This window comes from Lepidothrix coronata, unplaced genomic scaffold (assembly GCF_001604755.1).
Source record: "Lepidothrix coronata isolate B3197 unplaced genomic scaffold, Lepidothrix_coronata-1.0 Scaffold124, whole genome shotgun sequence".
Taxonomy (NCBI): Eukaryota; Metazoa; Chordata; class Aves; order Passeriformes; family Pipridae; genus Lepidothrix; species Lepidothrix coronata.
Window position 1 is genome coordinate 599,987 of NW_016690304.1, and position 24,924 is coordinate 624,910.

Consider the following 24,924-nt stretch of genomic DNA (forward strand, 5'->3'; position numbering starts at 1 on the left):
CTCAAGTCCACCGAGACAGGAAACAAACAGATAAATTGGGATTCTGAGGCTCTGGATGGCATAAATACTGCTCTAAGTCTTGGTGTTTATTTCTGAAGTGAAGCAATTAGCAAACAAAAGGAGAACACAGTCATTTCGGGCCAAGTGACTATTGTGCAGTTACTCTATATTGGATACTGTTGTCTCAGTTTCTGATTCCACAGGGATATGTTGCCACTAGACCCATTAAACTTATAAACATGCATCTCCACATGCATATTGTACAGAAGGTTTTCTCCATGTTATTCATAATTGCCCAGATAAAATATTCCTCCTTCTCCAACACCAAGTCTCGACAGGATATTTATATCAGTAATTGTATTTCCAATGCACCTCACATCAGTTACTGTTTTATCATTACTATTTTTAAGATAAAAAGTTGGATGCCTGCTAAATACTGTAATTTTAAATGAATAACTCCAAATAATACATTCTCCCACTCCAGCACATCTTCTCCTTTGCCAGAATGGGGTAATATGTTAAATTTCCCACAATAAAGAATATCAATTTTTTTTTCCCTGCTTACTGCTCTGAGCATAATGAAGTAGCAGGTGCTTTGTCCTTACCAGTTCCATCCTCAAAGAGGGATGCAGGCACACGTGTGTGGCTGGGCACTGGACTGAGCTTCAACTAAGTCACGCAAAAAGCTGGTGAACAAACAAAAAAGCTTGATTTGCCACATCATTTCCCATTTCCACACCAACAGTGTTACTCATGCTCTTAGGGAATACCTGCATCACCACCCGTATCTTGCCTTTCATTTATGCACTTCTTGTCTGAGGTAATGAAAAACATTTTGGAAATTAAATTTTCCTTCTGACTGGGAGGGGAGTCTTTCTGAACCTAATGTCTCTCAATGTGCCACACACTGTGTTCAGTCAATTTAGGGAGGGTCTTCAACAGACAGTTGCTATGGAAAAGGAAAGAAAACCAAACCAAACCAAAAATGAATCAAAAATCTTTCTTGTATTAAATTAGTCATCTGCAGGGGAAAACAACACTGCACAAATGCTCTCTGCACATATGGCATAATAAATACAAGCTACAGAGACTATGTTTGGATAAGATATCACAAGAAAATTCTTCCCTGTGAGGGTGGTGAGGCTCTGGCACAGAGAAGCTGTGGCTGCCCCTGGATCCCTGGAAGTGTCCAAGGCCAGGCTGGACGGGGCTTGGAGCAACCTGGGCTAGTGGAAGGTGTCCCTGCCCATGGCAGGGGGTGGAACTGGATAATCATTAAGGTCCCTTCCAACACAAACCATTCTGGGATACAAAGTACTGGCTAATATACACATATTTTATAACAACATTGTTCTTTGTTATCCTGAAATTTCCTGTAATGTGAAGATTTCAACTAATATAGTCTGTGAGCACATACACAAAAACTCATATTTAAAAGCTTGTTTGGTTTCTTTTTCCCAAAATACAATCTTAGAGATAAACTCAGTGATTAGATTTGTCTATTCAAACTGCAGGACTGTGACCTGGTGCAAGAACAGAAAGGTCCTGACAAAAGCAAGGTATAAACATGAATAGGTGTTGAGACAGTCAATTATTATGGTACTATGTTATTATGCATTCTTAATTTGAAGAAAAACATTTATAAATCAACTCTTGTGTTTTTAAGCAGAACTGTTTTGACAGAAAACTTCCAGGTTGTGACAGCTTTACATGGAAACCTGTGGCATTTCACAGAGCAGGTCCCAGAACAAACCAGGGCACACACACAGAGGCTCCAGCTTCCATGACCTCGTTAGTTATCTTTCTGTTTATCAGGAAGAAACCTCTCCTCCTCACACTTGCAGCTGATATTAAAAACAAGAGGCAGCAGTGAGGCTGGAATGATGCACAGTTACAATTATGGAAGACATTAAGCGAGCAGAATTGAATTCAACAGCCCATTTGATGGTGACAGGATGATCTGCAGTAATGGGGGCACAGAATCAGACTATTCAGATCAGTTAATCCAGGCTTCTCGAAGAGCCTGTGGAATAAAGAGCTGTTTGACCAAGTGCTGGGCGAGGCCTATCAGACACACTGGCTACAATGGAAAAGATCCCTCACGTGGGATTGTCTGAGTTCTTACTGAATGAGAGGCTTCTTCCCAGCTTGAAAAAGCAGGGTGACCTTCAACATGCACCTCCACTGATATTTAACTGCAGGCAGCAGGTTTGAGCACCAGGACATCGTTCTTTCCCGTCCACCCAGTGCAAACACATTGCTCATGGACCACGGCCTGAGCCTGTGTGAGATACGAGGGAATAAGATGAAAAGGAGGAGAGGGGAGACAAGGAAAGGGAAGACAAGGAGACATTCAGAGACTTCACTGCTTGGTGAACTGTGAGGACATCAGGACATGGTCCTCACATTTTATGGGAACTCTGGTAGCAATTAATCACTGTACATGGTAGTGGCAGCAGTTTGCAAAAGCAGCTGCAAGTCACAGCAAGTCAAAGAATAGTCAGGGTTGGAAGGGACCTTCAAGATCAATGAATCCAACTATCAACCCAGCACTATCATAATCACCCTTCATCCACATCCAGACACCTCTTGAACACTTCCAGAGTCAGTGACCCCACCACCACCCTGGGCAACTTATTCCAATGCCTGACCACTCTTCCAGGGAATTTTTTTTTTTCTAATATCCAATCTGAACCTCTCCTGGTGCAACCTAAGGCTGCTTCCTCTCATCCTTTGGCTTGAGACGTGGCAGAAGAGACAGACACACCCCCCCCCCCCACTGCAGGTCATTTCAAAATAAAACCTACCATAGATTTGGGGGCTGTAGGGGGTAGAAGCAGAAACTGAGTTGAAATAATTCAAGAGAAGTAGCTGATACAAGATTCTTTAATTATTCAAGTCCTTCCAAATGCTCCACTGGACTGAAGGACTGTTAATAAATAGACAATCAACACCTTTTTATGGATTATTCTGAAATGGTGGTTTCTCTATTAATTTGAAACATTTTTCTCTTCAATCCCATTCACTTTTTGTCTTGCAGTCCCTTCAGGTGTTCTGCAGTTACTCAGGACTGTTCAGTAACTGAAGTGCTGCTGTAAGTGACCCCACCAAATTAAGAGTGGGCTTCTGTTCAAAAGGGGAAAGAGGTGTAGGCTGTTCTGTTTCACTTCTCTTACTACTTTACTAAGAATGTTTTATAGCTCTGAGTCGTTTCCAGGTTACCCAGATCATTCTGCATAGCAAATGACAAACAAGTCTTCTTGAAACAGAGTATTAAAACAACCTCACACATGCACTGAGACTTAATATAGACATTCATCCTGCAGCTACTCCCGGGAAACACAGAGATGATGTGCATATCATTAAAGACATTTGCAGAGGGTTCTCACCTCCTTCCTATTCTCTGCTGAGTAACCCTTGTCTTGAAATACTGTCCCAGCCTTCCAGACACTGAACAGCTCAAAAGCTTTGCACTGAAATAAATGTGACACGTCGTGCAGCTCCAGAAATATTTATATACCCTCAATGCAAACAACCAAAATATCCCAGGATACAGAAGACTCAGTGCTGGCTTTTGAAGAGTATTTTTAAAAAGTGAATGTCACTTCTTCCCTCTCTGAGCCCCAGGAATAACCTATTGCTAGAATCAGACTTTGTTTTTAATGTCACTGGAAAGGGAGAGTCTCCTACAGGCTGGAGAGACGTGCTGGCAGCATCTCTGTGAGAGTTTTCCCTGGAGGGGAGGGAAGAGGGCAGGAGGCTGCCAGGGAGGCCCTGCAGTCTCCACCCTCAGATTTTCTCAGGACCCAGACCCTGAAGAGCCTGGTCTGACCTGTTTCAAGCAGGAGGGTGGACTAGAGTCTTCCTCAGGTCCCCTTCCACCCACCCTGACTCCCACCCTTGCTTTCTTACCCCTGTAACACTCATTCTAGAAGCTGGAAAGACAATTCATTCTGTGGTGTGAAGGTCTCCCTCAAAACTGCTTTCTGCAGAGTCTCTCCAACTTCCAACAAAACCGATGGGAGCTGAAGTATGTGGTTGTACAGGAAGAGGGGATGGAAAGCACCCAAATGATGATTAAAGCGATGCTGACAATATTTACAGAAAAGGAGAAGAGAAGATGCACTAGTGGATTGTACAATGAGTGGGGCCAATTTTCCTTTGCAGTGAAGACACACGACTTTGTCAGCAGCAATGAAATTGGATCTTGTTTACCACTGTGAGCAGATCATAGCACATTATTATCACATAAAAGTAAGATAAATCCAAACATCCAGCAGCACAGCACATCTAGCTGGATCTTTGAGGCAAAGTGACAACCACGTACTTATCATCACACCATTACAATGCAATTAAAAGTACAGAATCAATAACTGATAAGTTTCCTATAACAAATATAACACTTGCAACGAGCACAAAACATGTTTTATCACAGCACCTTGACGCTAAATGAACAATCTTTTTTTAATTATGTGATCTCCAGCTATTAGCACGACACACAAAATCTCGTGAGTTTGGCACGAATATTATTTAGGATTTGAAATCGTTTTTCGTACCACGTTTGCTACTCTTAGATTTAGGAAAAATAAAATGAGCACAGAGTTGCCAGGCTTGCCCACTGCATTCGTAGGAACTAAGATCAGCGTTTTTAAAAGCCATGTTCACTGGCAAAAATTAATATATTAAAGACGCAGCAGAGTTACAGGGTCACAGACACAATCCATTTATAGCTCATTTTGGAAAAAAAAAATACACAAAGAAAGCTCAGAGGTGAATTTTTTGGCCAAATTTTTTTGGTCTGCAGCAAAAGATAAGTGACACAGATGAGAACATTTGGGCATTATCTATCGAACCTTTACTACTTGCATATCAACATTGTCTGTTTAGAGAATCTTCAGAATTTTTTTTTATCCTATGTAGAATTTAATTTTATTTGCAACAATGCACTGTAATAAAACACTTGTTGGAAGGTTACTCCTTTTTATTTTATGAAAATTGCATTTACTTCATTCAGAAACACCTGTCTTGTGTCATGGTCTGAGCTAAACTGTGTTTTAATGAAACCTGTATGCTTCTTTTTATTTAAGTCTGAGCTAAATTCATAAAATATTAAAGGAATATCGAATTATGTATTTATAAAATATAGTACAGCAAATAAATAAATCCCCAAAGCAGGACTATCAGCCAGGACAATGGTAATTAAACCCTGAAACTCTCCCAGGTCTACAGCTTACTCAGCAACACACATTAAATACAACTACTGAAGTGTGAGGATTGATCAATAAAGTCTGTGCTTACACCTGTAAAGCCCAGGGGGAAAAACACCAGCACACTGTGCAGAGCAGGAATTGCAGTATCCAGCCCAGCCAACAGCACAGCCCGAGGCTGAAGAGAAGTAAGAAGAGACACAGTCAGTCAGCTATGAAAAGATGCAGCAGCAGTGATTTGTTAAGTGTTAAAAGGGAATTTTAACCAAGGTAATAAAAGAGTAAGTGCTTCTCCCACGGGCTTCCTTCACACACACCCACCTTCACTTAGAGCAGAAATACAAAAGTATAATGGGTAAATCACTGTTTATTAACAGTCTTTACATTAAATGAGCAGGATCTGCTGTTCAGCACAATCTTTCAAGCACAGAACAAAATGAATGAAAAAACTTAATCAGTTCAGAAGAGTCCTAAATTTAACAGTAGATACTAGTAATGCTCAAAGCTGTGATACCATCAGAATCTCTCATATATCCATTTACCTTGGTTAAACAGTACTGAATTCACAAAATTTATAAAAATTTAGATCAAATCCAAAAAGAGTGTTGGGACAGAAAAAGAAAAGGGGGAGAACTGAAAGCCACAGTATCCTTTATTGTGAACATCCACTGCCCTGGAAGGAAAGAAGCTCTAAGGAGTGAGGTAGGTGGAAACAAGCCAAAGATGTGAAAAATGCAGCATTATAATGCAAATAATGAGCAACACCAATGAGAACACCAGAATATCTCACTTTTTTTTGGAGTGTTCTCTTGCCTTTAAACTTCATCCTTTTTCAACTACTATGCATTTGTTAGTAAAGCAACATATTGAGCTTGGCAGTTAAATTTCATCTTAAGGTTGGAAATACCATTTGGTCGTGCAATCACAGGGAAAGGAGGAGAGATAAATAATGTCTCTGAAGAGCAAATGTATTCTTAAAACCAATCATTGGAAAGTCACAAAGCCCTAAAAGTCTTGGTATTTTCCTCTTTCTTCCTCACCCCAGAATTCAAAAAACATTTCCAATGTTATCAAAGCCCCCATGCTTTGCAGATGTGAATATAAATCGAGTGGTTAACACTCATCTTGTAGCTCCAGTGAGAAGGGGAATATGCAGCAGGCAGACAAGAGCTCGCTCTGAATCACTCTGCAGGCCCAAAATTGCACAAATGATCAGCACAGCTCCATCATTTTGGTGGTGTAACTCACCACTCCACAGAGTTTAGCAGGTCAGGGTCACAGCCACACCACCTGCTTTTAAACTGTGTCCCTCTCATGCTCCACATGACCTTTTAAAGCTACAAAGACAACCTGTGTGATTAAGACTTAGATTGATCTGAACTATTACAAGCTCCCATTCCAAATGGTTTGTTTTTAACAGGTTTTCCTGGTTCCCCACAGAAGCGAAGAAAAATTACACTGGTGCTCTCAGCACAGCAGGATCTCTGCTTACAAAATTACCATTTAGAAGTACTAACTTGACCAAATAATCGAGGCAAATAAATACAAAGCAGCTCCACTGTCCCACAGCTGACCTAGAATAAGACAAAGATCCCATAATAATTACTTTTGCCACAACCATCGATAACTTTCAAGAGGGATCATGTGCAGGTTTATGGGTTCACATCACAGAACAAACCAGGAATCCCACACATATTTACAGCACAGCAGAACTGAACCTGAGGCAGCACCTGTGGCTGCTTCTTGACATCAGAATAAGGTAAATTTCAGAAGTCTCAAATTTGCCCATCTTCTACTTTCATCTCACTTGGTAGATTTGCTACTTTTCTGCACTTCTTGCCCTTGTGTTGGTAACAAGGCAAGACAGCCCCGAATTCCAGCTTTGAACTCCAACAGTGGTGTTGTCTGAGATTCAAAACCAGAGGCGCAGTGATCAAAAAAACTTCCATTTGTATCACTTTCTCTCATGATCTTTTTCCTTACATCAATTCAGACAGAATTTGTTCTATTTCTGAGTGTCATGCACTGTTCTGTGCAGAATAAATAAAACCCCTGGCCTCTGCCCTCCAGCTGGGACTCACATCCCATGCAAAGGCATCATCTAACCTTGTATTTAGTCATCTATGGCCTTCTGTGCCATATCTTGGAAGTGCAGGAAAAATGTACTTTCCTGACAGCATTTCAGGTCTTGCATCTTCCCATCACTTCAAAACCACAAAATTGTTTTGGGCAGGAAGATTTTTTTTTAATTACCAACTTCTCTTCCACTGAAAAGAGTCTTACAAAACTTCAAACCATGCATCACTCAAAGCCGAGTATTTTTTAAGCTACATTTTTTCCCCTCACTTGTTAAGAGCTCTTCTGCCTTCTCTTTCAGATTCTTCCACCACACAAAGTATATCAATAGGACCAACCGAGGAAACAGCTGGTGATGATGACTGATGGAAACTTGAATTATGAGAACATTTTGCTTTCTCTCTCTGTTAAAACCACTCTTGTTTGACTTGTGCTGGTGGACAGGTGTGACACTGAAATAAACCTGTGACTACACCCCTATTGCAGTCACAATTGGTCCTGCATTAACACACTGACACATCCTGACAGACGTTTCTCAGTGTAATCTGAATCTCTCTCAGTGCTCTCTCCATGAATTGAGGGCAGAATTTTATATCTGATGTGCTCAGGTTTGCTGTCAGGTCTCCCTGCTTGGACTTCCAAATTTAGCCCTCTCTTGCAGAGTAAAACAAACACATACCAAAGCCAAGACAAAATATTTCGACTCTGACTCTTCTTCACTCCCTCTATCAAGTCATATCCCAAAACCTTCTCCCCAAGCCTATCACAGGGTGTACTTTTACAGTGTGACCAAACCATTTAGAGCTGGTTTTATCCACTGGGCAGTGCAGGTGATCCCTGCACATAGACACGGCTGCAGGACCAGACTCCCCTTTGAATACTAACAGCAAAATATTGAAGTCTCAAAAATATAATAGTCTCAAACCTCTCTCTGAGAAAAGCTGCCATTTCACCTCAAATTATCACCAAGGTTGGAAAAGACCTCCAAGATCATCAAGTGCAATGTTTGAGCCATGGGCTGGTGCTCTGAGTCGGGCAAGGAGAGCGCTCAGCATCTTACAGTGCAGGGCTTGGAAACACTGGACCTAATGCACTTGCTATTCAGGGCTAATGAGCAAAGCCCAGCTCTAGTCTTAAATCACATTTTCATCCACATGCTTATTTGAAGTAATCTGTCATCAGGATTAATGTAATCACACATCCAGGAACTGATAATATTGTACAAAAAGAATAACAGAGACTCAGTAAAAAAAAAACTCTGCTGTGCTCTGCAGGAAAGTGAGGCACCATTTGACTTGTGGAGCTCTACATCAAACTCTAATGGCCAAAATTAAGAAACACCGTGTTTCTTAAGGAGTATATAAAATTTTGTATATATGGACTAAATACTTATAAAATTACAGCACCTTTCCACAATACACATTTCTTTGTTGCTAAATGGCTTTCCAATACAACCTGTATCTGTATTAACTGATAGCAGAATAAAAGCCCTAAAATACCATTGATTTTTCAATCATTAAACAAAGCCCAACAAAACCCCAGGAAGATGCATATGATTTTTAATTATCTAATACATGTATATATCCTAAATACAGGCAGATAATCCATTTTATGCCTCATTCTAAACCTCCTGTAATAACTGCACTCCAGCTCAGGTAATTTAATTTCATATTCTTTCAAGAACATACTACTGCAGTTCTATTTAAAAGATAATAATTCTTTTGAAGAACTTGTTAGAGAGGCTGATAGAGTTCAGAGAAATTCTTCGCCCAGGTGGGATTTCTTAGGAAGTTTTTAGAAAGCAAATCAATAAATGTTTGCAGATTGAAAATCCAATCACACTCATGAGTGTCCCCAGAGGAAGCTGTGAAATTGTCATTTCAGTGACAGGATCTCAGCAGAATTAGTTATCTGTCCTGGAAAATTGCTAAAGGATAGGGGACAGCAGTGGGTGTAGCAAAGGCACTTGGAATCAATACAACAATACTTGTGTTATTTATCCTGGCAGGCCTTTAGCTTGGTTCTGATCTCTATCATATAAAAGGTTAAAATTTCCTTTATGCTTCAATATTTCATAGAGTCATCTGAACAAGATCAGATGCTTATTTGTGGAGGGTCTAAGGAGGAGATGTTGACAGGCATGATATTATGATATGAAGAGTTTTATTTCTGGTTTATTAAATCAAATCTTACTTTAGAGATCCAAGACTCACTGAAACCTCTTGGATTTACTTCTTCTCCCCCTCCCCACACTCCCTCCAGCCCTGGCCTTACTTCTACTAGAACAGAATCTGGTATCAAGAAGTACCAGCTCTTTAAGAATCACAGAATTATTCAGGTTGGAAGGAACCTTAAAGACCATCTTGTTCCAACCCCCTGCCATGGGCAGGGACACCTTCCACTAGACCAGGTTGATCCAACTATCCCTCAGTTGTTCATCCCAACCCCTTTTTTGTGCATACCACGTCTGCCAACATCTTACAACCTCTTTTTCATCAAAAAAATAACAGTATCTGAGAACATGCTACAACAGAGCTGTATCCCCTGCATGCAAGGAAATCAGGAAAGTAAAATAAAAAAAGCTGTGGTTGTGCTGTATTTACCAAAGTAAACGCACACATCTTTGTGTGCCTTCCTCACCTCAGTGGAGGAAACAGGGGACAGGGGAAACAGTTTTCTCCAGTTCCATTTCTGTAGCATGACACGGAATATTGCAGAATTTTGCATTTTAATGACCCATAGAGCATCTGACAGACATTTTGACTTTACACCAACCTGTTACAGAATCAGAACTGAATAAATTCCAACAAACCCCCACCCCCCCAGTTTCCATATCTGGCTTCAGTAGGTGGAACTGCTCTCAGTGTGGGGGGGTGGGGGTAGAAGCTTTTAAAAAGTATTTTTTCTCTTTTGTTTCTTTTATTTCTCTTGAGCACTTCCCAATCTCTCCTCCTTTTGCTCCTACTATGTGAGTGTGAGCAAACTGTTACCTAGAACTTAATCCATAATTCACAGAATCACAGAATGTGCTGAGCTGGAAGGGACCCACAAGGATCATGGAGTGCAACCCTCAGCCCTGTACAGGACCATCCCTCTGTCACAGGGATGTCACCCCCTGTGCCCCAGAGGATCATCCAAACCCTCCTGGAGCTCTGGCAGCCTTGGGGCTGTGCCCACTGCCCTGGGGAGCCTGGGCAGTGCCCAACCAGCCTCTGGGGGAAGAACCTTTGCCTGAGATCCAACCTGAGCCTGCCCTGACACAGCTCCAGCCATTCCCTGGGTGCTGTCCCTGGTCCCCCCAGAGCAGAGCTCAGTCCCTGCCCCTCCTCTGCCCCTGCCCAGGCAGTTGGAACTGCACTGAGGTCTCCCCTCAGTCTCCTCCAGCTGAACACACCAAGTGCCCTCAGTGTCCTCACACAGCTTCAAATCACGGCCCTTCCCCATCCTTGCTGCCTCCTTGGGACACCCTAGTTCAAGGTCTGACTTGCTTTAAGCCAGGTCTCTCCAGTGGATCTGGAACACAGCACAAATTACCTGTTGAAACTGGACAGATGAGTAACGTTGTTGTCATAAGGACCACCAGTACAAGACATTTGTAGTTGATGGGAATTCTTTTACTCACGTTGCCTTTTCTCATTGCATAGTAATTTGTCCCAAATTGTGGCATCAGCACTGAGTCTCTGACAAGTGAGAGTGGATGCCAGAGTTACAGAGGTCAGACTAACAGTGAATGTAAAAGGCAGTAATATGTACATTGTCCACAGATGTGCCAGTGCATTGAATGCAGGGCTGCCCAAAAGGGAATAAAATGACACAACCTCTCCATTTTGGAATGTCTGATGAATTATTGAAGAGCAAAGCAACCTCCTGCTTCTTTAATGTACATAACTCCCTTCCACAGAGAAATCTGTGCAACCAAAAACCTCTCACAGGGATATCCTCTAAGATTAAAACCTTGCCCACACTAAAAGGAAAAGCTCTCAGGGGAATGGGCAACAACTACTTAGTACCAACTTCATTGCAATAACAATGAACAACTTCATGACAATGGAAATGGCAGTTTCATGATGATAACGAAAATAACCATGAAGATGTTTTCTTTTCAATCCAAGTGTGTACTGAAAGGAATGAAAAATACTTTTTGTGGTCTCAGGCCAAGCATTTTGTCTCATACAAACAAACAGTTTCTACACTGAATAGCATCTTAGGAATGGTCTGGCCTGAGAAAAACAAATTAGGAGGTAAAAGCACAGGTTATAGCTCCAAGGTTCAATCAGAATTTCCTTCACAGGACTTTAAGTCTTTCCAGGGAAAATAACAACAGAAATAAGATAATTATTAAATAGCTACTTGACACAACTACAGCAAGAACCGTAGTCAAGCTCTAATCCAGCTAAATGGAAGCAGAATGACTGGAAGAACATTGGGCATGAGGAGAAATAAATGAAACCTGGCCTTTACTTGTGGAGATTAGTAAGACAATGTGATTGCAGGCAGATGCATTTGTTACCTTACATAGAATAATGTAAGACACACACTCTGCTTTTCACAAATAAACTTACACAAATAAACTCACTAAGACAGCTTTGTACTAGTGACTGGCAGGGCTCTAAGGCAATGCTCTCTAGCACTGAGCCAGATTTCCTGACAAAGTGCCAGCTTACAAATGCTTTTTAATCTTTGCCAAAATCTGTTCTCGGAACTCGGGTGAGTTGGGCAACAACTGCCCAAGGTATCTGTAGCCTGCAGCATTCTCTGAAAAGAACAGAAAGAACAGCCCTACAAATCAAACAATTTAAGTAGCACAAAACTTGGGTTACCCCAGTTTCCCTGTTTATTTACTCAGTGAGGACTAACTCAGGTATCTATCAAGGACAGCCCCACCAGGCATCCAACTGAAGAAGGTGGAGTCATCGAACAATCTTTGGAACAATTTGCTGGTGGCCATGCAGGGGAAACAGGGAGCACTGGTCCCTTGGAGTTGTGGAGCTGCTCACATATAGCTGAATTTGTGAAATATTGTGAAAATATGGCCACTGTGAAATACAGTTTCTTTCCCAGCATCAAGCCAGCAGCTGAATTATCAATGCTCACTGAGATGACATTCTTTGTGCTATGTCTGTAGCAGACTTTTCTCCATATTCCAGAAAGGTCCCCTCTTTTCTCATACAGTTACCATAAAAATTTTACCACAAGGCTGAGGCACAGCCTTTCTTTCCCCTCTAGACTTAAGAAAACTTATTATGAGCACATGACAAGTTAACTACTAAAAAACATCTGTTAGGTTAGGAGGTAATCGAGTGATAAGAAGGCCTCAAGGATGGTTTTTGAAGATGTTTTCCTGAGGAAAATATGGAAATCCTCCTCATGTGAGGAGAAATACGAAATTAGCAAAACTCCTCTTCATGTTTCTAACAGCCCCAAAATCTCCTGTTGCTTTGCAAAACCTGCTACAAACCCATCTCAGTTCTGCTCTGTGCTACACTTCATTTAATCCCTCAGACCACCTTCACAATTGCCTTTAAACTTTCTCTCTGTGAGTCCAATTTTAAGCCCTGGTGAGATTGGCAGGAGTTGAATGGAAAGCACACACCTCCAATGTGGAGCTCTGTGTCACCGCGTTCAGCCAGAAATCCTTCTGAAGCCACGGAGCCTGACCAACAAAAATGAAGTTAATTATAGTGGGTTTAACATGAATATGTAGGCTATGCCAGTCAGAAGAAGAACTCAATGCTTATTTTAATGAGGGTCACCACAGAGGGCCATTGGAGAGAATGCTCTGTGTGGTTTACTCGTTTAAATGGAAAGGTTTCAGCGATTTGCAGAAATGATTTTTATGTTTCCTACAGAACAATGTGTCTTTGCTACCGTGAAACAGAGAAGACAACAGAAAGCCACAGACAGAAAAAGGAAAGCTCCTGTCATCACCTCTAAGTTCCTGCCGGGCCTTGGGCATTTCAGCTGAAATGGCCTCTCTTCCCAAAGAGAATTTATTAGACTTAATCAATAGGCAGTTTGGGATCAAATCTTCAAAACCAGGCAGCACCCAGCAGCTCTCAGTACAACCTCAATGTCCACTTCAGCAGACGTTCAAGTACTAGAACAAAACTGGGAATGGAGATTGACCCTTTTCACAGACAAAAGACAAAATGTTTTGTGTAAGTGTAATTTCTGTTCTCCTCCTACCATTATACTCTGGAGTAAAAGCACTCTTGGTTCCTGGACACTAAAAATAGGTGACTAAGACTTCAAACAGAGCAAATTCCTTTTGTGGTGTTGTTTCATATCCCCAGCAGCTGTAAGGAATCATATTTTTACATTCAGAATTGCAAGAAACATTATTTCATTGAGAGGTTCTTCTATTCCCGCTCCCAAAGCGCAGACTTTGAATAAAAATGCACTTTACAGGGCAATTTATGAAGGTGAGTTTCCCACCTCATGAAAACCTGATTGTGACAAGCCACACATTTAAAAAAAAACCAAAACAAAACAAAAAACCCAACCCAGCACCCCCAGAGCATACAGGTGCTCAGAAAACTCATCATGAAACCTAGCCAAAAATCTCCAAAGGTCGGGACCATTCTGGAATGCTGATGCACGTGGCCTTAGAGGGGCAGGCTGACAAAATGAGGGGACAAAGGGCAAAAAGGGTCTGAGAAGAGAGATGGCACGGAGTGCTCGTAATGACCAAACCTTAAAAGCCTCAGAGTGGGCTATAAACTGAGAATATGAATTTCCTGATTTATAATGATGTTAACAAACAACAAACCCCCAAATCAGTCAGCCTCTGTGAAACAAACTGATACAGAGATAATAAAGAGGGGAAAGCCCATAAGTAAATCATTTAATCTCACAAGTATTTCAGTAGCAAACAGTAAACAAGGCACAATCCACAGGCCAGGCAATAGGGAGATAAACCCCTGTGGAGACAGGCTGGGAGAGCTGGGGCTGCTCAGCCTGGGGAAGAGAAGGTTGTGTGGAGACCTCACAGCACCTTTCAGGATCTGAAGGGGTACAGGGAAGCAGGAGAAGGACTCTTCATCAGGAACTGGAGTGGCAAGACAAGGGAGAATGGCTTCCCAATGACAGAGGGGAAATTTGGGTTGGATATTAGGAAGAAATTGTTCCCTGTGAGGATGGGGAGGCCCTGGCACAGGTTGCCCAGAGAAGCTGTGGTTGCCCCAGCCCTGGAAGTGTCCAAGGCCAGGTTGGACAGGGCTTGGAGCAACCTGGGCTAGTGGAAGGTATCCCTGCCCATGGCAGAGGTGAAATGAGATGGGCTTTAAGGTTCCTTCCAACCCAAACCATTCTGGGATTCTATGAAAACTCATCCCACCTAGGGATGTTTGCTAGGACATGTGCTCCAGGGACAAGGAGGTGCTCCAAAACAAGGACTGTGCCAATGATGATGGAAGATTTTCAGACGTGAAAGAAAAGGAAAACCATACTCTTTACCTCTTCTCACTGGAATCAAACTTAATTCCTTTACACCTAAGTATACACTCATTTTGTAAATACAGTCACAGAATCAACCAGGTTGGAGAAGACCTCTGAGATCCTTGAGTCCAACCTGTGACTGAACACCACCTTGTCAACCAGACCATGGCACTGAGTGCCACATCCAGTCCTTTCCTAAACACCTCCAGGGACAGTGACTCCACCATTCCCCTTCCAGTGCCCAGCCACCCTTTCTGTGACAAATGAAGTGAAGCCATTAGAAATATTGACAGTCCCCTCCTCAAAGCACCGTGTCAAGTCACTTTAATGTATTGATACTATTTTTGCATTGTTCTAAAGCAGCACCAGACAGGAATATTCTCTGTCACTACAATTAGTCAAAGATGAAAGTACCCTGACAGCTCCTGGGCCCTTCTGGAGCTCCAAAATCAGGACAATTCACCCTTCTGACACTTCCCTTGCACTTCCCCTGCAGAGACCAGCCCTGGTTTGTCCTGACCTCCTTACCCTTGTACACCTCCTGATACAAACCCAACTCTGTTTCCTCGCCCTCTCTCCTCCCTTTCTAGTACTTTCAACTGTCAATCAGTTGAAACAAACCCCAAATATCTCCTCCCCAGTAGCAGCTCCACTTTTCGAGAAGGTCACGGTCAAGCTGGGACAGGGTCAAAGGAGGGGTCTGATGCTGGTCCAGAAAGCCCTTTCATATGAAAATGAAATGAAAAAAAAAAAAAAAAAGAAACCTAAAATATATTCCTCTTCTCAAATGAAGAGATGACAGGCTGCCTAACTGTGACAAGCAGATCAGTCCATTTTCTTTTTACCAGGAATCAAATCAATTAACAAACAGGAATTGATGGTAGTTTATGAAGAACATCAGCATCAATGGTCCTCTATGTAGTTTCTAGTTTAGCTGCTGAGAAAACACTAAATCCTGTTTTCTCCAAACCACTCACATATGTAAGTACATACTGATGATACGATGGAGCAGTTGTGTTCTCACGTGCCTAAAAATATTGGCAAAATCACAGAGTGTGAAAGAAGGAAGAGGAATTCTGTAGAAATTTCTTCAATGAGAAAACAGATGAGAAAAATATTATTTCTTTTTCCAGTATGTTTGGCACAAAAATCTTTAAGCAAGTTGGAGAAAACCTGTTTCCAAGTTTGAAGTTTAAGCTTCTAAAATGTATCTGAAATCAGCCAGGTTCCAACAATGGTTTATAACAAATTCCTTTGCTTTCTATAGTGCACTTCTTTATTGAAAACTTGGTCATAAAAATGGCACTGGGGAGGCTCAAATTTGCAGTATTCAGCAGTTACCTGGTCAAAAGTGCTCAGTCTGCAGGTTAAATTAGAATTACCAATTAATATTAATTAAAAAAATCCCTGATGTGTAAAACCCCACATATTTAGGGGAAAGGCAGCAAAGTCCTACTGGATTTTTAATTATCATCCATTGCTGTAATTGGTTCAATCAACCTTATTAAGGCCTTGAGGACACACACCTTGGCAGCTCCATGAACCCAGGGTCATTGGCTGGAATTTGGTAAGCAATTCCTTAATGTGGAAGGAGGTTGGACAGCAGGTTACATAACAGGGGCCCAGAACTGAGATTTTGACAGGAAAAATTATCCTGACTTCTTCCCAGACGCACCTCGACATCAAACTCTGATGTTTGACACTTCTTCAGTGCTTCATTAAGGATTTATGCTTAGAAAGAAGGAAAAATGTAACAACTTTGAGTGCTCTGGAAGGTTCTCAGCTTCATCTGTTTCAGACAAAAAAATCTGTGGTACTAATATTCCTCTGAATAACAAGAATTCTCTCTGACACCCTACTTCACTTATTTAAGGGCTATTTTGATTCAAGTACTAAAAGATATGCAAAGCTGAAAAAAAAAAAAAATCAAAATTTAAACCCTCTGAAAGTACTTTTGTAACTCGAGTCTTGAGGGAAGAACAGAAGCTTTGGGCATTAAATAATTGAAGCCCCATAAGCAACAGCAACTTCCACACAGCAGAGCTTTTCACAGGCATTTCATGTAATTGCAAATGCTTCACCAGGCACAAGTAGGACTGTTTAAGTTCCCAATGCATTTTTAAAAGAGGGAATTAAAGCTATCCATTCCAGGTCATTACTCATGGAAGACAAGGAGACTTCCTACTACTCCAATAGGTGGTTACTGAAGAACTCTCTCTTCGTCCTGGGAGCACACTGCCTTGATTATTCCCTCCAAATTCAGTTCTTCATTACTGAAAAATAAACCTGATATCAACAGATCTTTCTGGCCTGCCCAGTGCATATTTTTAATATTATTTTATCTCATTTGAAGGTTCAGAAAATCTAATTTTCACGGGCTGGAAATCTGTTCCCCTTTCCTTCTGCCTAACAGAAGCACAGAACTGTTTGTTCATTGGGGTGTTTATTATTAGAACGTCTGGCGCAAAAAGGGAAAAACATCCAAAACCCCTCCAGCTACAATTTTACTCTGAAGTCACACTGCCAGCAGGCAGCATTTATCACATCTGAATGTCATCAAGCTACTTGGCCGCAGAATATGGAAGAGGAGTGAGTAGGAGTGATGTGTTCTGAGACAAGAAGCTCCAGGTTTCACCCCTGCCCAAAGGACAACTTGTTGATATCAAGTTGTTGATATCAAAATATTTTAATCTATGTTGCAGAGTCACTGAAGGACTACATAAAAGATAAGCTTTGACTGTCAGTTCCCTATAAAGGGATAGGCTGGGTCACCCCGTAAAACTGCAGGTTTTCTTCTTGTTGTCCAAAAGATTGCAAATTAATTTCTGTACCTTCCTTCAATTAAAACCAAAAAACATTGTGAACTGAAACGTCAGAGATTTGTAAGAGGGAAATATCATTTGCCTTGTACTAATAATAGCCAGATTACAAAACTCCATCAATCATTTATTTTTGAGTGAATAATACTTCTTTGAGGCAGGATAATCACTAACAAAGCGAGGGCAATGAGCAAACCAAAGAAAAGCAATGAATGAAAGCTCAGCTTATGGCCAAGAATCACCAGCCCAAAGGAACAACTGCAAGTACAAAGGATGGGAACCCAAGTGCTGGACAGTCAACACGACTTACAGACATCAAGCCTTACTTTCCATGCAGGTGGAAATCAAGCCCAGTCCGGCAGAGGTACTTGGCTGGGGGAGGTGACTGTCCCACCCTGCATGGCACTGCTGAGGCCCCACCTCAAGGTCTGTGAGCCCTTTGGGGGCTTTTCTAAGGACATCAAACCATTAGAATCATAGAATTATAGAATCAACTGCGTTGGAAAAGACCTCCGAGATCATCAAGTCCAACCCTCCATCCAACCCCATTGTGGTTCCCAGCCCATGGCACTGATGCCACATCCACTCTCACCTTCAACACCTCCAGGGATGGAGAATCCACCTCTTCCCTGGGCAGCCCATTCCAATGGCTGAGCACTCCCTCTGTAAAGAATTTCTTCCCAATATCCAACCTAACCCTCCCCTGGCACAGCTTGAGGCCGTGCCCTCTTGTCCTACTGCTGCTTCTCGGGAGAAGAGCCCGACCCTCACCTGGCTCCCCCCTCCTGTCAGGGAGTTGTAGAGAGCGAGGAAGTCTCCCCTGAGCCTCCTCTTCTCCAGGCTCAACAACCCCAGCTCCCTCAGCCTCTCCTCACAGCACTTGTGCTCGAACGTTTCCAGAGAAGGGCAACCAAGGCAGTGGAAGGTCTTGAGGGCAAGACTTCGAGGAGCAGCTGAGGTCCCTCGGCTTGTTCACACCAGGAAAGAGGAGACTGAAGGGAAGCCTCACATCTGCAGCTTCCTCGCGAGGGGAAGCAGAGGGAGAGGTGCTGCTCTCCTCTCTCTGGTGCCCAGTGACAGGACACAAGGAAATGGCATGAAGCTGCATCAGGGCAAGCGTAGATGGGACATTAAGAAAAGGCTCTTCCCCCAGAGGGTGGTGGGGCACTGACCAGGCTCCCCGGTGAAGTGGCTCAAGCCCGACAGAGTTCAAGGAGCTCCTGGATGACACACTCAGCCATATCATTTAGTTTTAGGTAATCCTGTGAGGAGGAGAGAGTTAGACTTGCTGATCCTTATGTGTCCCTTTCAGCTGGAGATATTCTATGGTTCCAAGAATCTCAGCAGGAAAATAGTGAGGGGTGACTCACAGCAGAGTCACAAACAATGCAATTAAGGTACAAAGGTCCATCTGTTGTGGAAGAAGTCACAGTCTGGAGAAAATAAAAAACCCAACGTGACATCAGACATTATATAGCTGATCAATTAATACTTTGTCCCTAAAATCATAGCTTGGTACAGAAGAATAACTAGGAATAAACAGCAGCAAGACATCCCTTGAAAAATGGCCTGTCCAGAAGTGAACTGGATATTCTGAAGTACTATTTAAGAAAAAAATATGTATGACCTTAACCATGTACATTACAAAATAGACCACCCATAAAGTATGATAACCTATCCCATTTCCAGAACACTGTAATGCCCTGGTGGACACTACATCTGTTGTTTAAAGAATACATGAGTTCCTGTACATAAATTTCAAACTTGAAAACTTAGGCCATCCCAGCCAGTAGAGCACTGAAACCTTGCTTGTGGAGGTAACATTCGTTAAAGAGAAAGAAATAAATGTCTTGTTCTTGTTTACTTTTGTATTGAAACTTTCTAAACAAAACCAAGTAAATAACAATAATAAAATTAATAAAAGAAAAAAAAAAAACAAACACCAAAACCACCCAAAAACTAAAGGCAAGACATGGAAATAGCCAAGGATTTGAAGGCTACAAAACAGTGTTCTCTAGGAAAATATGATTTTGGTCGTGTTTTTCTTAGGAAAAAGGGCAAAGCCAATTCTCAATGCAACATAATGATTGTCATATATATTAGAGAATATGTAAGCTTGTTTGGAATGCCACCTATCACAAGGTTGGACTGTGACTCAAGTATAACCATTTCAAATACCTGGATACCAGAAGAAATCTGGCACAGTTGCAGAATGTCATTTCATCTCTACTGTTCGCTGAAAAATTTATGTTCCCATTACTACTTTGCTGATTATATAGACACCATTTACTTGGTCTAAAGTGGATGTCAGAGTATACCTTGTCTTGATGACAGCAATAAGGAAATCAAAAAAAAAAATCACTTCATGGAAAAAAAAGTGATTAAAATTGCTATGAAATTCCCATTACCACTGGACTTCTGATAAAAATCATGACCTTGGCAATCAGCACATCTGAACCAGAAGTGAGTGAAGTATTAACCAGGTCACTAGTAAAAGGAAATCGACTCCACAAGAACTCATCAAGAACTGAAGACTGGATTACACTCACAGATTAATCCCATGGAAGTAGCACATGACTTGGTCTGGACTTCCTAAGAACCACCCGTTCAGTAAATTTGGCAGGGACCACCTACCATTTGTCTGTCTGATGATTTGCTTTCACCACTGTATGCTGAATGGTGCTACAGAGCCCTAGTGCTCTGGGCAGGGCATGGCTGATGAACACGATTCTGTTCTCTCTGATCTCTACTGTTGTTTTTCTCCACGAAAAATAATCGTGTTTCGGTTTCTGTTCCGAAAATTGAAATGAAAATTCGAAGTCTCTGAAGTTCTCTCTAGAAGACATCAAGCACACTAAAGAGATGCAGATTGTCCTATCCACAGCAGTGATTAACTTGTCTCAACGAGAAAAATCAGTAGTGTTTTTTACAATTTACTTTTCCTATCCCTATTTTCCCTATTCTTATGGCAATATCCTCATCTAAAAATAAGTGTAACCCTTCAGGTTCCTGTTTTTATGATAAACTGATTGCATACACAAAAGGTCACTCCAGTAAAATGCAAACTCTGCTCCCCTGGGCTCAGGCACAGATAGGCACAAAGCACTGAAGGTCTTTGACAAAAACACTCTCCCCAAATCTTTACGTATATGTGACACTCTACAAACTTGTTTTGACCACAGGATCTAGACAGAAAGAAAAACAGAGAAACAGAGGCAGTAAATTGCTGCAAAACCCCTTTGAACAATAAGCTATAATGCAAACACTGCATAGGAAAGTGCCTTCATTCCCTAATCCGTCTGCCTTTAGAATTTAAAGCTCTTTGTGACCACATGGATACCACAATAAAGTGACGATTTCAGTGTAAACACAAAAGCAACAATCCACAGAACATCTCTGAGAGGCTGTTCTTACCTGTTTATTTATTTATTTCCCATGACTGGATTCTACTTCAGCTTTTGTACAACACTGAGAATTGCTGACATGGGCACAGCTGGGTATTGCCTTGCACTGACAACCCAGGTAATAGAAAGGGCTTTTAGCATTCCTGGTTTGCCAGCAGCATGAGAACTGACCCCCAGTGCCTGCTGGATCATCACACAGCAGCTCTTCTCGGAGAAAAGCACTGCAGAAAGCCAGTGTGAGAGAGGTGGACGAGGCATAAATCCCCCCTAATCTGAAGCAGTAGATCAGGAGCAGACATGCCCACGGGTACATGGCCACTAATGGCTCTTCAGAAATTGGATTGCAAGCTCAAGATGCACAAAGCTAGGAATGCATCATCTTTTATCTCTTGCACTGCCAGAATGTAACATATTGATTAAACAACACTTTTCATCTTCCACTCTATCATTACAAGAAGAGAATATATCACAGATTTTTATAACTTCTACATTTAAAGCAATCCCATGCAATAAGGAATGGTTCTTCCCATGTTACAAAAGGAGACTGGGGCACAGGGCAGATGGAGAAAGCTGTTTATTATGAAGTTAATAAGAGCTGGGAACCGAATGCACTCATCTCATCTGAGCTCAAGCACGTGCTGTGCTTTGGAGCCACGGACTGAGAAACATCAGCATTACAATTCTGAATAGCTACACACAGATAATTTAAGAACACTCTGTGATAATCTGCTAAGAAGCTGAATTGATAACTTGGACCCACTGGTCAGACTTTCCCACCCTCTTCCAGCTTATCTCCAACACTGGGGAAGAAGTTATGGACACCAACTGACATAACACTGGCCTGCAGGGAATCAGCCAATAATTTCATCTTTTACGCTTAAAATATACTTTTATTTTTGACTGTTTTATGTAGTGACAGGACAAGAGGCTTCAAACTTAAAGAGAGTAATTAGGATGAGATATTAGGAAGAAATTCTTAGCTGTGAGGGTGGGGAGGCCCTGGCACAGGTTGCCCAGAGAAGCTGTGGCTGCCCCTGGATCCCTGGAAGTGTCCAAGGCCAGGCTGGATGGGACTTGGAGCAACCTGGGCTAGTGGGAGGTGTCCCTGCCCATGGCAGGGGGTGGGATGGGATGGTCTTTAAGGTTCCTTCCAATCCACACAGTTCTATGATTCCATATTTCCAAATCCCATCCTACAGGCAGGCACACTGACATGACTCCCAGGTGACTCCCAACTCCAAGGCTCTCAAGAAGGTGGGGAGTGTCTCTTACTCTGCAGGTAACCCAGCACATTTCTCATCTTGATTAGGGACCCCAGCCTGTGTGCTCTGGGCCTGGTGAAGTCCTAAACATTTCTAAGTGAGGTGGTATTCAGTCAAAGGTTGGACTTGAATTTGGAGGTCTTTTCTAACCTTAATGGTTCTGTGACTGTAAGTAACAGGAAATTCAAGATAGAAATAAAAAAACCCCAGTATCAATCCAAGATTCTTGAAGTATGAGTGATTCTACTGCCTGACTTTTCAAGGTGCACCCTTCCACAGCGTTTGCTTGGGGCAGGGTGGTGGTAAGCAGGTCTGTAACTCAGGCTCTGTCTGGGGACAAGCTGTTTATCAGAAAATGTGACGTATACTCTGTCCTTTCGCCCTCTCCTTTTCTCCCCAAACTGAAGTGCCAAAGAGATTTAGGCTGATGCTCTTAAAGTCAGAGGTTTCTGTAAGATCTGGGAACACAAACTTTCTGTGTATAAATGAAGTCATACAATCCTTAAGCAGTCAGACACGGCATGTTAGGAAAGCCTTAAAGGCTTTTCAAAACAACAGCCATTTCCAAGAGAGAAATTGTTCTAAGAGAGAAACAGTTGCTGCACTGCCACTGAACCCTGTACACAAATGTTCTTACCCAAAATTTCTTTTAATAGGTAATTTGTCTTTGGAAAGTAGCAAGACAATGTCTGCCAATGTACTTCTCAATAAAATCTCATTTTTCTTACTCCAACTCCACACAACTGATCTAAACACAGCATTTAGAATCTGTATGGGTGCACATCTTAAGCATTTGATACATCTCTTGTTAAAGTCTTTTCCTGCCTGAAACATGTACCAAGAGGTTTTCTACCAGTCAACCCTGGAAAGATGTAAACTAAACAAAGTTTGAAAGGTCTCCATTTTCTTCTACATGAAATGACTCGTTGAAAATTCACAATTTTCTCAAGAACAGAAATTAGACCCAAAGCATCAGAGAAGCCCCCAGAAAACAAAGCAAATTCACAACTCCATCAACAATGGAAAATTCAATATTTGTGGAACGAGCTGAACAATTTTTAATTTAGGGCAAATCAAACCAATTTGCAGCAAAACACCTTTTTCTCCATTTTCCACTGGAAAACTTGGTATTCTTTATTAAGGAAGTTTCTATCAGAAAATTACAAGGAAGACAAGATTCAGCAACACATCTGCAAATTAAAAAAAATCACCACAGAAGGCCACAGGGTATAAAACCTCCTGCCATAAGGAACACAATTTCTCTAGAAACCCTGCCATGCATCCTTGCTCTGTCTGAGTTTATGGGGAGCAGCTGTAGCTGGAGGTTGCCCTGTCCAGCTCTCCCAGAGCAGAGTGCTCAGTCCTCAGCCACGGAGCCAGGCAGAGAATGCTGAAGCTTCCAAACAACCAAACAAACCCACCCCATCTGAGAACACCCAACACTGACACCAGTGAAGGATTCCCTGTTTCACCCACCCACAAGGCTCTTCTGTCATGTCTGAAAGATTATATAAAGCTATCAAAAAGATTCATTCATCCAGCAGTAAAGAGGTTTAACCTTTAAGGAGTAAGCAATCCTGGGTTTTCTTTGCAATGTCAAACAGTGGAGCATAATCCTGAATCTAAAAGTTTAAATGAGATGAATGACATTTTCTAAATGAGAGTGACTTCCCTTTGTTCAGAAGAATCAATCTACCTATGTAAGCCTCAGATTACCTTCAGGTATATGTCAAACTGCAAACACAGGCCTGACATTTGGGATAAACACCTGAAAGGTGTGAGCACTCCTTCCCAGACAAATGGCTACAGTGAATACTCATGGAGACAGTTTCCACATCACTTCCTATGAACAGCAGCCAAACAGGCAGAAGAGAAAATTATCTAAGTCTTCATCCATGGAGCTTGAATGCCCTGGTTAGCTTAAACTATTTAAGCTTTCACTCTCACAGAGAAATTGCCCATGCACATCCATCCCAATAGTGCCCTCTTTTCTTTCAGGGAACTTGCTAAAAGTAATAAAAATACATTTGCTGCTGAGATGGGCAATGGGCATTGGAGAATTTTAGCCCTACTCCTGCTCAGACACATGCAATGGCAACACTCAGCACAATGCCAGGTTGTTGCTGTGTGACTGTTTTTTATAAAAATTACTTATTTATTAATGAATTAGAAAAAACTGTCATGAAGTACAACCTGTGATGTCACAGAAAGACACTGAACTATGTCTACCAGCCTTTCAAGGTCTACATGGTACCTAAAAAGAAAACTTATCTCTTATCTCTAAGCTGGTTTGGTCAACTTCAGAGAGATTTTTACAGGGTCATAATATAGACATGTCCAGTATACGTTTTTCTGGTAAAATAACCAAAAAAATCAAAGGCCATCAGGTTGTCCTCTCCTTCCATAAAGAAATATCATCCAAATAAATCACACCAAGCATCAGGATTATTTTATTAATATCCTTATACATTCTTTTTCTGATTATAGCACACTACAGTATCCTGGGGCAAAAATGCACGATATTCTTTTGGAGATCATAGAATCCCAGAATGGTTTGGGTTGGAAGGAACCTTAAAGACCATCCTGTTCCACCCCCTGCCATGGGCAGGGACACCTCCCACTAGACCAGGTTGCTCCAAGCCCCGTCCAACCTGGCCTTGGACACTTCCAGGGATCCAGGGGCAGCCACAGCTTCTCTGGGCAACCTGTGCCAGTGGAA

At 41.9% G+C, this 24,924-nt stretch overlaps 1 protein-coding gene across 9 annotated transcripts in view; it reads right to left on the reverse strand.

The window, feature by feature from the left end:
* PCDH15 (protocadherin related 15) overlaps positions 1-24,924 on the reverse strand; it is a 688,108-nt gene that overhangs the window by 544,264 nt on the left and 118,920 nt on the right. The window contains exon 6 of one of the 9 annotated variants that reach the window (XM_017826141.1): positions 606-686. The exons of the other annotated variants lie outside the window; for them this stretch is intronic. The gene's annotated coding sequence lies outside the window, so the exon portion shown is untranslated. The remainder of the gene's footprint in view (positions 1-605; positions 687-24,924) is intronic. 9 annotated transcript variants of the gene reach the window in all.